Source organism: Pinus tabuliformis, chromosome 1_2 (assembly GCF_031772625.1).
Source record: "Pinus tabuliformis cultivar Carrire ecotype Pingquan chromosome 1_2, CPIR1, whole genome shotgun sequence".
Lineage (NCBI taxonomy): Eukaryota > Viridiplantae > Streptophyta > Pinopsida > Pinales > Pinaceae > Pinus > Pinus tabuliformis.
The window spans coordinates 669,824,158-669,833,904 of record NC_142298.1 but is presented as its reverse complement, the minus strand read 5'-3'; the positions used below and the strand labels follow the sequence as shown (position 1 = coordinate 669,833,904).

General features: G+C 39.4%; 1 pseudogene; it reads left to right on the top strand.

The window, feature by feature from the left end:
* The first annotated feature begins 1,857 nt into the window (after nt 1-1,857).
* LOC149207472 (disease resistance protein RPP13-like) overlaps nt 1,858-9,747 on the top strand; it is a 31,020-nt pseudogene continuing 23,130 nt past the window's right edge.

Here is a 9,747-nt window from a genome sequence, read left to right as displayed (position 1 = left end):
CTAGTGGATGCACATACACGTGCTTATGAAGATCCATCTGCCTATGGGAGATATATATGTTTCAATCAAATAGTCAGTAATGTAGAAGATGTTGTCAATTTAGCACAGAGTTTGCAACACCTGATACCATTCCCTGATAGGTACATAGCAATTAATTATTCTTCAGATACTAAAATCACTAAAGATTTTATATCTTCAAGATTTAAATTGGGTTGCTTACCTAATGATATTTTATCTTAGCTATTATGTCACAATGAAATTAATCATACATAGATAGCGTCGAAAGATAGTCATAAATTCATTATTTATTTGATTTTTTTCATAATTTGGTAACATATTTCAAGACTCGACGGTTTGCCAAGAGCGTCTGAGTAATAAGAAGCTAACTGGATTAATGGTTGGATATGGAAACCGTGCAACCCTAAGCAGCTAACTGTAAGGGAAGGGGGAACTTTTCCCCATGTTATAGCTTAATAGCAGCCATCAATAAGGGGCATAAGAAAGCTTGGGGAGTTTACATGTTCAAACTATATCCATTTTTGTACATAATGTAATGTAATTTTCACTTCAAGGTTTGTTGGATAGTTGGCAATTAGTCAATTTCCTTCACTACAAGCACCAACGTTCATTTGATAGTTGGCAATACTCCTAAGTCGATTTCCATAATGACTAGCATCAAAGTTTAAGCATGTGACTAAAGCTCTCTACCATGTGCATTTTTTTGGTTAATTTCTGAAGTAAAATCAAATTCATGATTCCTTGCAAGGAAAACTGAAAGCAAGCTTTGTTGATGGGTTGTTTTGTGTGTGAATAAAAAGTGGATACCTCACACTCTAGAATTGTTTTATCATTATGAAAGTTCCTCCTATTTGTTTTACCATTATGGGAAGTTACACTTTTTAAGCATCAGCTATGTTATGAATGGAATGGGAAGTTACACTTTTTTTGTTTTATGGAGTGTGTAATGTTTTATGGAGAGTGTTGTGTAAATGTGTGACAACTGTAAATCCAATCTGAGTGATTTGTGCATGGAGTAATTTGCTCTCTGCCAAATCGTTTTTCCGAATGCAAGCCTGCAAGAGAGAGACATAAGTAAAAGAGTCTGCGTGGTCGACCATGGCAGGAGCGTTCACTGGATTCATGGGATTGGCTTCTGTGTGAAGTTGAAAGGCAGGGAGTAGTATATCCAGGCGAAGGAATTGGTGAGGGAGCAGCGCGCGGGTTATTTCCGAATTCAAATTTCATGGTGAATTAACTTCCATGCGGCAAGATGCGATGGAAATCGGGATGTCTGTCAGGGCCTTGTCAGTCGTTAATATTAATGCAGAGGGTGGCGGAGCTGGGCGGAGGCCGCAGAGGGTGGCGGAGTGCGGAGGAATTGCCGGTGGCCGGAGTTGGAGGTTTTTTCGGGCTACGATGGAAGGTAGACTACTCCATGTTATTGTGGTTATGATATCATATGGAATCATTTAGGTGTGGAAAAATTTTAGGTGAAATCTTAATTTGGGTTATTTAAACTGATTTTTTTATTGTAAATATGAATTTAAATTGGGTTTTTATTGTAACTAGAATTCAGCACTATGAAACACTCATAGTCACTTGGATTGTGCAGAGATTACGTATCAAGTTTGTGATTTCAATAAATTCTTCCAAATTTTAGAGAAATTAGACCCGAAAATCCCACCATAAAAACTTTCGAAACATCTTAATAAACACAATTTTCTTCTTTTCTGTCTGATGAGATGCAACCTTGCTTCTCTGGGGTAAAACAAACTTATTGTTTTGAATAACATCTTTTACTGTGGCTCTGATTTTGTGCGGATATGCTATGCATGGGTTTTGTTGCAGAAGTTGTGAATTGGAAGAGCGAAGATGGAACAGGCGGTTATTACCACGCTTGCAGAAAAAATGGCTTCAATGCTAGCTGATAAACTATTTCAAGAAGTATCGCTAGTTATTGACTTCAAAGACGATTTTGAATTCATTTGTGAGGAGGTGAATTCCATTAATTCCCTCTTGAACGACGCGAGAGGAAAGACCGCTTCCAATTCAATTGTGAACTGGGTGGACAAAGTTCAGGACTTTCTGTACGATGCTGTGTACTTAATAGATGAATTCGAGGACCGTGAGCTTAATTTTTTCAACATTATAATCTTCAAGTATCAGATGGGCTGTAGGATTAGGGCATTAAAGGAAAGGATCAAGAGGATACACAGTAGTGCTAAATATCTCAAATATGTGACATCAGTCCTCGATGCAGACGTTCGGCTTCACGCATTCAATAATGCGTATGATTTTGAAGAGCTATACAGCAGGAGAAAACCAAATGCTCTACTCAACAGGTGTCAATCTTACACAGTCGGCATGTCAGTTGAGGTGAAATGCATTACTAAATGGATACTGGAAGATGACGGCTATGGGGTCATTGCGGTTGTGGGTATGGGGTGACTCGGCAAAAGTCATCTGGTCGAAAACGTGTTCAACAGCCCAGAGGTCCGAAAGGGTTTCGCCCATCTAGTCTGGCTAACAGTTTCGCCGAAATGGTTGGTTATAAATCTCCTTTTGGTGACGGGAAGGCACTATATGAGGCTTGGGGAGGAAGACGATAAGGGTCATAAGATGTCAAAGCTAAGCGAGGCGGAGCTTGCCCACAGAATTAATAGACATTTACATGAAAAACGGTGTTTATTTGTTCTAGATGATGTGTGGGACAAAGAAGCTTGGGAAAAGATTGGGCTGCGTTTGTCATCTGACAGACGAAATAAGATTGTGGTGACCACTCGGGACAAGGATGTTGCAGAGCAGATAGGAAATCGTCAAAAGGGGACTCGTCAGATCCACAAAATGCAGTATTTGTCTGATGATGACAGCTGGGAATTATTCCGTTTTCATGCCAATTCTCCCGTGACTACTCTCCCCCCTAATTTTCCGCGTATTCTTACCAGTACTTCACCTCAAGAGCCACTATCGGAGAAGGGTATAAAATCAAACCAACCATCTGACCAAGAGCCTGACCAGCTGACCAGCATTGCCTACCGTATTGTGAAAAAATGTTCAGGATTACCGTTGGCCGTGAAAACAATAGCAGCGTCTATGACAAGGTTGAAGACGGTTCCTAATGAGTGGGAATCCACGTTGCATCATCTCAATGCCTTGATCGTCCAAATGAAGGAGAAGGAGACGCAGCCCTCGTTCTGCACTCACTCCGCTTAAGTTACCAAGCTTTGCCAGCTCACCTTAAGCCTTGTTTCCTTTACTGTTCTGCCTTTCCTCCACATTCTCAAATAAAGTCAGAATACCTAGTGCATGCGTGGATTGCTGAAGGTTTTCTTTCTACTTCTACTCGAGATGCAGATGCAGGAGATGCAATAGAGGTGGGACGCTCTTACCTAGACAAACTTATTAATCTATGCATGATCGAAATCTCAAGGGTTGTTTCTGATGGCCGAGTCAAATATTGTCGACTTCATGATTTTTTGCATGGTCTAGCTCTTCTTGAATCTAGCAAGGAATCCAAATGTTTGTTAGAGCCCGGAAAAGAGTTGAAAGAAGTGCCCATGGATAAGTGCAAGGGCGTACGTAGAATTTCTCTGATTTGTTGAAAATGTAATTTCAACCGCACATCAGTTGACCCGTGGAGCAGCAATTAATGCACCCAAAACCGCTCAGCGAAACCACCAGAGCATATCGGACCGCCTTTATCATAAAGTAGTTTCCGTATAATCGAGCCCGATACAATTATACTCAGCGACGTGGTCCTCTACATACGTCAGCAGGACTGACATTTCGGAGCCTAAAGTTCAGCGTGAAGTGGGCTCCCGATATTCATTCCAGCAATCCGATTTACTTGATCGTTCTCCGCCGTCCATCAACCAAAGTAGCATACGAGCCTCCATCGAATTCATTACATTGCGTGGAATAAAATTAAGTTTGGTTGACGCAATTTTTTTATTGAGGCATTTAATAAATTGTCATAGGTGTTGGTAAACATTTAAGTTTTTTTTATTTACGGCAAGTAAAGTTATTAAGTTTAGTTTTCAATAAAAAAGTCAAACAAGACATGTAGTTTTTTTTTTTTGTTGATGTACGTGTATTGTATTGGATGTAAAAAATATATATGTGGTGCACATCAGTGCGTAGAGTTAGGGGATGGAATTTTTTTTGGTTGACTTTATATGTGTAATGAAAAGTGCATAAGAAACTAGTCGCTCATTGTAATGTAACTCTGTAGTGTGAGAGAGGATAATGCACAGCAGTGCTATCCGCGAAGAACAAGGGGGAGCAGCATGAAGTTTTTATTTTGTATGGTTGATTATTGAAAAGAGGATATATGCACAGCAGTGCTGGGAGTATGAGTTCTTTTTGGAGTTGCATATGTAAAGTTTTTTTACAGCAGTATGCATAAAATAGTTTTACACCAGTAAGTGAAAAAGTGTTTTTACAGCAGTTTATGTAAAATCTTTTCACTGCAGTAAATGTAAATGAGTTTTTACACACCAGCAGTGTAAATACTCAGGAGGAGACAGAGTAAATATTTTGTTGGATGAATGTTATTTTTGGTGAATCCCTCTCAGTAAAAGAGGATGAATATGTATTAGGCATTTTGTTTTAATGAATAGAAATCATTTTCTGGGTGTGTAATACTCTGTTCTCAAGAAATTTTTTTAAAGCTTCCCTGTGCAAAGGATCCTGAGGAGAGAAGGAAACAGAGCATTGCCTCTGTGTGTTTAGTTTTTATTTGTTTTTGGGATTTTACCAGAAAAATCCCCAACATTGGTATCAGAGCACGCTTAGGCTCTTTGAAGGTGTTCAAGAAGCTGAAGGGAGGAGTCTTTTGTTGCAGCAGTAAATCTTCTCCAGCAAAGTGAAGTCTCAGGGAAAAGATTCAAGTATTCCTCAAAGTTTTCTTTTTGTTACTGCTGAAACAGTCAGTGTTTTAAAATACTCAGTCAAGAAATTGAAGCATAGTTGAGGATGCAAGGAATGGCTAGCACCAGCACTAGTATGGGTATGTTTAATACCCAACTCCCACAGTTTAATGGGAAAAACTATGACTATTGGGCCATAACCATGAGAGCCTTGTTTGTCTCACAAGATCTATGGGAGCTTGTTGAATCTGGGTTTGAAGAACCAGCAGATGAAAATCAATTTAACAACTTAACATGGGCAGAGAGAGATCTGCTGAAGAGCAATAGGAAGAAGGATGCAAAAGCCATTGTATTTTTGTATCAAGCAGTGGACCAGAGTGTGTTTCCAAGGATAGCAGCAGCTAAGACATCCAATGAAGCATGGCAAACCCTCAAAACAGCCTATCAAGGCATGGAGAAAGTAAAGACAGCAAAACTACAATTGCTGAGGAGAGATTTTGAAAATCTGAGCATGAAGGAGTCAGACACCATTGACTCATTTTTCACACATGTAATTGGTCTGGTCACACAGATGAGGACTCATGGAGAAACCCTTGAAGAAAAGAGGATTGTGGAAAAACTGTTGAGGGTCCTACCCTCAAAGTTTGATGTGATTGTCACCACCATAGAAGAGACAAAGGATCTCTCAAACTTTTCAGTTGATGAGCTTCATGCATCACTGATAACACATGAGCAGAGGTTGAGTAGAAATGAAAACTCATCTCTAGATCAAGCCTTTAAGACCCAGATGTCCTTTGGAAGAGGAAGAGGTCAAGGTAGAGGAAACAAGAGAGGAAGAGGCAGAAGCCAGAACAGAGGTGGAAGGAACAATCCAGCAAATTCTCAAGGAAGAGGCAGCAATCCAAATCAGAACCAAGGCCAAGGCAGCAGCCAACAAAGAGGACAACATCATGCTCAAGGACAAAGGTATGAAAATCCAATGTCCAATGCTATTATTGTAAAAAATATGGGCATTATTCCAGTGAATGTAGGAAGAAGCAACATGATATAAGTAATAGACCAAATGCAAATGTCACCAGAGAAAACATCAGCGAAGATAATGTGTTGTTAGCTTGTAACATGGCTGAAACAAACAGTGATGACATATGGTTTTTAGACTCAGGTTGCAGCAATCATATGACAGGAAACATAGCCCTCTTTTCTGCCCTAGATAAAAATATGAAATCAGAAGTCACACTAGGAACTGATAGCAAAATTTATGTTATGGGAAAAGGAGAAGTAAAAATATTTACAAAGCAAGAAGAAAGGAAAACCATAGCAAATGTCTACTATGTCCCCAGAATGAGATGTAACCTTTTGAGTATTGGACAGCTTGTTCAAAAGGGTTACAATGTTTTCTTTAAAAATGATGTATGCACCATCATGGATATAGCACCCAGCAAACGATGCATTGCTGAAGTGAAGATGACAAGGAACAGGATGTTCCCTCTTAGAATAAGGGCAGATTTGAAAAACAAAGGAGAAATTGCAGCAGTCACCCAAGAGGCTTTCCAAAGTGTGCCAAATGATGAAAATTGGTTGTGGCACTTGAGATTTGGACATCTCAACTTTGGAGATCTAAACTTGTTAAGCAGAAAAGGAATGGTAAGAGGATTACCATTGATAGAGAAACCGGACAGCCTTTGTGAAGGTTGCATTTTGGGAAAACAACATAGAGAAAGTTTTCCATCAGGTAAAAGCATAAGGGCAAAGGCACCCTTAGAGATTGTCCACTCAGACTTATGTGGACCAATGCAAAATCCATCATTAGCAGGCAACCAATATTTCCTAACATTTATTGATGACTTTACAAGAAAAACTTGGGTATATTTTCTTAAAAACAAAAGTTAAGTATTTGAAAAATTCCGAAATTTCAAAGCACTTGTGGAGAACCAAAGCGGGATGCATATAAAAGTTTTGAGAACTAACAGAGGAGGTGAGTATATCTCCAAGGAATTCCTACGATTTTGTAGAGAAAATGGAATTCATAAACAATTTACAGCTAGGTACACCCCACAGCAAAATGGAGTTGCTGAAAGGAAGAACAGGACCATCATGGATATGGCGAGGAGCATGTTGAAGGCAAAGCATTTGCCAAATGATTATTGGGCTGAAGCTATAAATTGTGCAGTGTATATTTTGAACAGGTGTCCTACAAAAGCAGTGTTGAACAAAGTGCCGGAAGAAGCATGGAGTGGGAGAAAGCAAGGAGTCACCCACATGAGAGTTTTTGGATGTGTGGCCTATGCACACATACCAGATCAACTAAGGAGGAAGTTGGACAGCAAAGGGGAGAAGTGTATTTTCATTGGATACAGTGAGGAATCCAAAGCTTACAGGTTGTATATCCCATCTACCAAGAAGTTTTTTGTCAGCAGAGATGTTCAATTCATTGAGGAGGAAGCTTGGGATGGAAGCATAGCGAAAACAGTGAATGTTAAAAATTGTTTGTCTCATGATGAAGATGATGAGGAGGTGGCTGAAATGCATCCCCAAAGAGCAGCGCCAACACAAGGACAGCAAGGGACACCATTGAGGATAAATGAAAGTGCTTCTCCAAGCACATCACAAGGAGGAAATTCAAGTGCATCTTCAAGCACTTGCACACCAAATGAAAGAGGTAAGAAGTTTAGAAATTTAAGTGACATTTATGATGAAGGAATGAATTCCTTATTTTCTTTGTATTGTCATGTTGATGATCCTATTCATTTCGAAGATGCAATTAAAGATAGGAAATGGATAGAAGCTATGGATGAGGAGATTAATGCCATAGAGAGAAACAAAACATGGGATTTGGTTGAGCTACCAAAAGGTAAAGAAGTCATTGGAGTTAAATGGGTCTACAAGACCAAGAGCAATGCTGAAGGAAAGATAGAAAGACACAAGGCAAGGCTGGTTGTCAAAGGGTACAAGCAGCAATATGGGAGAGATTATGAGGAGACTTTCGCACCGGTTGCAAGAATGGAAACCGTGAGAGCAGTGCTGTCTATAGCAGCTCAAAACAAGTGGAAAGTTTACCAAATGGACGTGAAGTCAGCATTCCTAAATGGAGTGTTAATGGAAGAGGTTTACATTGAACAACCTCTAGGCTATGAGAAGAAAGGTGAAGAGCACAAAGTGTGCAAATTGAAGAAAGCTCTTTATGGGTTGAAGCAAGCGCCAAGAGCATGGTACAGCAGGATAGATTCTTATCTATTGGATAATGAATTCGACAAGAGTGAAGGAGAACCCACTGTCTACATCAAAGAAAAAGATGTTAAAATTTTAATTGTTGTCTTATATGTTGATGATGTTATTTTCACAGGTAATGTTGATCAGCTCATTGAGAATTTTAAATCAGTCTTGAGAAAGGAATTTGAAATTACTGACATGGGTTTCTTGAGATACTTCTTAGGCATAGAAGTAGATCAAAATGAAAAAGGAATTTTTATCTCACAAGCTAGATATGTAAATCAAGTGTTGGGCAGATTTAACATGCAAGAATGCAAAGCAGCGATCACTCCCACAGTAATGGGATTAAAACTCAGCAGAGAGGACAGCAGCAAGGATTTTGATCCTAGTTTGTACAAGAGTATTGTTGGCAGCCTTATGTATTTAACAGCAACTAGGCCTGACATTATGTTTGTTGTTAGTTTAATTTCCAGATTCATGGAGAGGCCAAAGGAGGCACATTGGCAGGCAGCAAAAAGAATTTTAAGGTATGTCAAAGGTACCAAAATGTTTGGCATATTATATAGTGTCTCAGAAAGTTCAGATTTAGTTGGATACACTGATAGTGATTGGGCTGGAAGTGTAGATGATCGGAAAAGTACTTCCGGTTATGTTTTTCATATGGGTTCAGGAGCCATTTCATGGGCTACTAAGAAGCAATCCATTGTAGCATTGTCTACAACAGAGGCTGAATATGTGGCAGCTACAGCAGCAGCATGTCAAGCAGTTTGGATGAGAAGAATGTTGACGAGCTTAGGCCAAGAGCAAGCAAAAGCGACAGTGATTTTTTGTGACAATAGCTCAGCTATTGCATTGTCAATGAATTCAGTGTTTCATAAGAGAACGAAACACATTGATACAAGGTTTCACTACATCAGAGAATTGGTGAACAATGGAGAAATTGTCTTAGAACATTGCAGGACTCAAGAACAGGTAGCAAACATCTTGACAAAGCCATTGGATCAGAAAAGCTTTGAATTTTTGAGGAAGTGTCTGGGTATGACCGAATGCCCAGCAGTTGAAATTAAATGGGAGTGTTGAAAATGTAATTTCAACCGCACATCAGTTGACCCGTGGAGCAGCAGTTAATGCACCCAAAACCGCTCAACAAAACCACCAGAGCATATCGGACCGCCTTTGATCATAAAGTAGTTTCCGTATAATCGAGCCCGATACAATTATACTCAGCCACGTGGTCCTCTACATACGTCAGCAGGACTGACATTTCGGAGCCTAAAGTTCAGCGTGAAGTGGGCTCCCGATATTCATTCCAGCTGTCCAATTTACTTGATCGTTCTTCACCGTCCATCAACTAAAGTAGCATACGAGCCTGCATCGAATTAATTACATTGCGTGGAGTAAAATTAAGTTTGGTTGACCGCAGTTTTTTTATTGAGGCATTTAATAAATTGTCATAGGTGTTGATAAACATTTAATATTTTTTTATTTACGGCAGGTAAAGTTATTTAGTTTAGTTTTCAATCAAAAAGTCAAACAAGACATGTAGTTTTTTTTTGTTGATGTACGTGCATTGTATTGGATGTAAAAAATATATATGTGGTGCACATCAGTACGTAGAGTTAGTGTAACATCCCTATGGTAATAGTTGGCGTAAATTATGCAGTTATGA